This window comes from Formica exsecta, unplaced genomic scaffold (genome assembly GCF_003651465.1).
Source record: "Formica exsecta isolate Colony F162 unplaced genomic scaffold, ASM365146v1 scaffold314, whole genome shotgun sequence".
Taxonomy (NCBI): Eukaryota; Metazoa; Arthropoda; class Insecta; order Hymenoptera; family Formicidae; genus Formica; species Formica exsecta.
In genome coordinates this window covers 327,470-332,346 of record NW_021850397.1, presented here as the reverse complement: position 1 = coordinate 332,346, position 4,877 = coordinate 327,470, and positions in this window count along the sequence as shown.

Below are 4,877 nucleotides of genomic sequence, written 5' to 3'. Positions count from 1 at the left end.
ATCACGTTGAACCAATTAGACACTCACACATACACACACACACACACACACACACACACATACATACATATATACGTGTACATATGATCAAGCAAAGTAAATGATTTTTTGTAACGTGTTGCTGTTAGCACGATTTTGTAAGAAACTTAATTTTATCACACATTGAAAAAGTGTGTTTTTTTCTGACTCGATCATATATGTATATATATGTGTGCATATGTATATAAAAAGAAAGAACAAAGAGCAAAAAGATTATGGTCGCTTATTTACAAAACGCTATATAAGATTTATCTAATAGCATCTCGTAAAATATAAGAATAATAACTTTATTTAAAAAAATAAAAATTAATTAAATCGTACTCGGAAAACGGTACATCAGAGGGTGAGCAGGAGGTGTACGCGGTTTACATTTTTCTCTCTCTCTTTCTCTCGCATAATGATTCAAGCAGTATAGGATCCTACGTATGCATCACGCATGTTTCTCGTTTTTTTTCCGCGAGATTTTAATCTCTCTCGATAATTATTCTATCGTTCCTTGAGATCACCTCTCTCGTGCAAAGCAAAGCTCGCGAAAAGATGCGTCTCGAGAAAGACCCTACGCAAGGGATCGTGAAAATCGGATTTTCTTTTTCTTTTTTGATATAAAACTCCAAATCATATTTTTTATTCCTCTCTCTTAATATTCCTGATTTCCTTCAAAATTAGACGGCACAAGTCCTTGCGTCAGGACTTATCGTTTCGATAGAAAACTTATGCATATAATTACGCTCTGTGATTACAGATATAAATCACTTTTTTCTCTTTCTCGACACATTTCTACATCGCTTCCATCTCTTACATCCCATCTCTCTCTTTCTTTCTCTCTCGCGACGCTACCTCCTCGCTCGCACACACCCACACAAACAACATACACGGATCCGCGCATGCAAATACACCGAAACGTTCCACACATACACATGCACTCGCGCAAACTTCTCTGAACTAAGATATTTAGACAAGAATATAACAGCGGTATAAAAAACTTTTCAACACTGAAAAATACAAATCTATCGTAAATGACTACCATTGTTACTCGTTCCCTCCACGTTTTTTTTTCCTTTTATCAATGTATTTTTTTTTTTTCACGCTCGTCTTTAATTGTACGCACGTTACTTGAACGACAGTAGGTCCGCTCGAGCTCGAGTGAACCGAAATCGGCCTAATCGCAACCCCACGTGTGCGATCGATCACGCGCGTTTCTGATTAATTAGGTACTTGTCTTTTCTCTATCACCTCTCTATACTCTCTCTCTCTCTCTCTCTCTCTCTCTCTCGTGCGCGCGCGCTCTTTCTCTCGCTTTTTACTGTCGTATCGCGCGATATCCATTTTTCTAATTTCAATTACATCCCGTTTCTTTTTTTTCAAAGTCTGTCACAATATATTAGATATATTTCAATCGTTATTATCAATTATATATATTAGTGTACTTTTATATATATAATATATATTTAATCTATATATAATTGTCATTATATTATTATATATTATGCTTTATCACACATATTACAAAGGAGGTGAAGAATCACACCTAACATATTATTATTATTATTTTGTTGTTACTTTTTTGTTACTGGCATACCTCAAACGTTAACTCCGTACTGCGGGTATAGTTTTGCGGTTACTTTGTTTTTCTATTCATTGCGCAGGGGCATTTGATTGTGTGTGTGTGTGTTGTTTGTGTATAGTTCGTGTGTATATATGCGCGTACAATGTTACGTCATCAGTGTCGCGGATTTATATTGCTTTTTCTCTGTACTCGCCTTTTTCCTCGCCGCACACGAAAATTCTTGAATTCGGATTTTTGAGTCTCTACGATAATCAGAATTTCAGTAAATCTGCCAAGTTGCTTCTGCGGTGAGAAAATACGTTTGAAGGTATTAATCACAAATAATTCCTCGATTTAATTCAAATAAAAAATATATAAAGTGTGAAATTTTATTTCGTATAAAATAAATCTTTCATAAACTTGTGTTGTTTATAAATCGCTGTCCAACGTTATCTCATGTCACTCATTGCTAGAATTTCCCGGTCGGCGTGTTCTAGCAATGTGTTACAGTGAATCACATCATTCGTGTTTTCTTAAAGCGTACGTCAAGAGAAAAAAAGTCTGAAATTGCTTGATAATCAAGTAATAAAACAAGGCAGCTCAAACTCTAACTATATAACAGCGCGTCTTATAAATATCATAAAATACAGCAATTCATTAATTTACAAACTCAAATATTAAATAGAACAGATCCTAATTAGCAAAACATTTGTTTAAGAAAAGAGTCGTATCACATCTATAAACAATTATGCAAAAATTTCCCTAAAATATCCCGGTCTCGCCATAACATTTCCGTCCAATTTCATTGATCGTTATCCATCAGTAAATTGATCTCGGTCGTGTCCAGCGATTATATATGCAAATTTCGGCACATTTTTTTTAGCGAGGGATATTAGAACGAGTGTGTGTGATTTCTTTGGAAATAACAATCAACTCACTTAAATGTGTCTTTCTAATTTTCCGACGAAATATCTCGCGCGTATCAAAAAATACGGGCACCTCGTGATTTTCCGTTCTTTCGTTTTTTTCGATATATAAAAGAAATATTGCGAACGAAAAATATTCTCTGAATAAAATTGGACGTTTTTGTCATAGAGACACGAGTTGTGAAGGGTTTAACGCAAGAATCTCTTGAAGTTTCTATTTTACAAAAATTCTCAAGAGTGATCCTTTAAAATTATTTTTTACAATTTCTGTCTGCTCAAGAACTAACTTTATATATTTATGCTATATCTTGACATAATTTTTATTTCTATAAATACGAAGGAAATTTATTCCCGCGTACTTTGGTTTTACGCTTTTGCTGCACCAAACCCTTGACTTTTTGAAAAGTTTATCCGGCGATGGCTTAGAATAAAGACCCGCGGGAACCGACTTAGTATAAATTACAAACTAATGCAAAAGAGATTACTCCCTTTGATGATTATAGATATAATAGTGAGCGTATTTCCCATCTCCAAATTTGGGATACATTGACGATTAGATTGAATTGAGAATCTATTATGTTGTAGAAAAGAAAAAATTTTTTTGTAAAAATTCGGAATACATGATCATCGTAATTATAGTTTTTCGCGTTGGTTGAGCGGGATCATCTTAGTCGATTCCCGAGAATCTCAAGGCGAGTGTCGACACGTCATACGCCTTTAATACGGAATACATCTAATGTTTCTTTCCCCCTTCGTTGCGCCTTAAATATCGCTAGCACAAAAATAAGTGTTTCGCACAAAGAGGTATACGATGCCGGGACAAAGGATAGGAGAATATCAATCGAAGGGAAGAATGGGATCGAAAGGGGATCGGAACCTGCGAAACGACCCGAGTACACACAGTAAGGTTGAACATTTAGCTAGACATTCATAGAGACACGACCGTAGTTCACAGTGTAAAGAACGCGCATGTATGTGTATGTATGTGTGTACGCGTGTGCGAAGAATGTGTTTGTGATTTAAAAAAGATTGCACATTCGTGAAAATCTTTACGATTTCTTCGTGCACTTGTGTGTGACACAAAAAAGGTTATATACTTGCGTTTATTTTTCGTGTATATGTGTGTGTAGAGTAATTTAAAAAATAAAAAATCGTGTACTCGAGGCTAGGTCTTTGCAATTTGTAATTGAATATGTCTATTACGTGTGGATTTTTAAGTCAAGATTAAGTGTACTTAATTCGCGTGTGCGCGTTCGCACTACCGGAACAAGATCCGAAGCGACGTTCCGCGATACGTCTTGTCCTCCTTTCTCTCGCTCACTCATTTCTTTTTTTCGCGCGTTTTATCCATTTTTTGAATATTATAGAAAAATTTGTCTAGAAAAATCGGTCTCGGTCCTCGTCCAAGTACTCGCTCGTTCAAGTATTGGAACATGACGCTACTCTCTATATATAATATATATTTATATGTATATAATATGTATATATCAATATATATATATAATTTTTTAGTTATCAATTGATTTAGGTGAATTGGTACCTAGGTAAGTTTTGCTACACAATTATATCGATCGATTAGTGGAGTGTGTGTGTATACGTGTCTTTTGTGTATGTATACGTGTATCCTTTCTACGTGTACAAGCGGGTGTGTGTGTGTGTGTGTGTATGTGTGTGTGGCCGCGCACGAGCATCCTCGATCTCGTGTGTTCGCGAAAAGTGCGTGGGTTGAGAAAATTTTTCGCCTAATATATATGCGCCGGTTCGCGTGCACACGCGCACGAATAACACCGGCGTGTCTTCTCATATACATATATATGTATATATATATAAATTTGTCCGCGATAAATACACGCGATATGCCCCATCGCGACTCGCGTTTCAATTTCTTTAATCTTCGCATGTGCCGTACACGATTATGCCGCTATCTCTCTCTTTCGCTCACTCCCTTTCTCTCCTACTCATTCTTTCTATCTTTCTCTCTCCTCTTTCTTACATTCTCCGATCTATTCTTATTCTTCTTCTCTCTCTCTCTCTTTCGCACGATTTACGAGAACGGTGACCCGTATGTAAAATTGCACTAACTAACTGTTCGCATTCGTCTTTTCGCCTATTTCTCCTTGTGTTCTTTGCTCTCTCTCTCCCCAGATCGCGTTCTCTTTCCAAGTCTCCCTCGTGTGATCTCCGTTCTCCGTTTCGCATTGATTTCAACTTTTGTCGAGTGCGTAAGAAAAAGGTCAATTGTGTCTATTTAGAATATTGCGATAGTAACGGATAGAAAAATTCAATGTATTTGCTCTATATCAACTAATTTATATGTATACAATTATATACCCCTAATGGTTGCCCTTTTAGCCGATCTCTTTCCC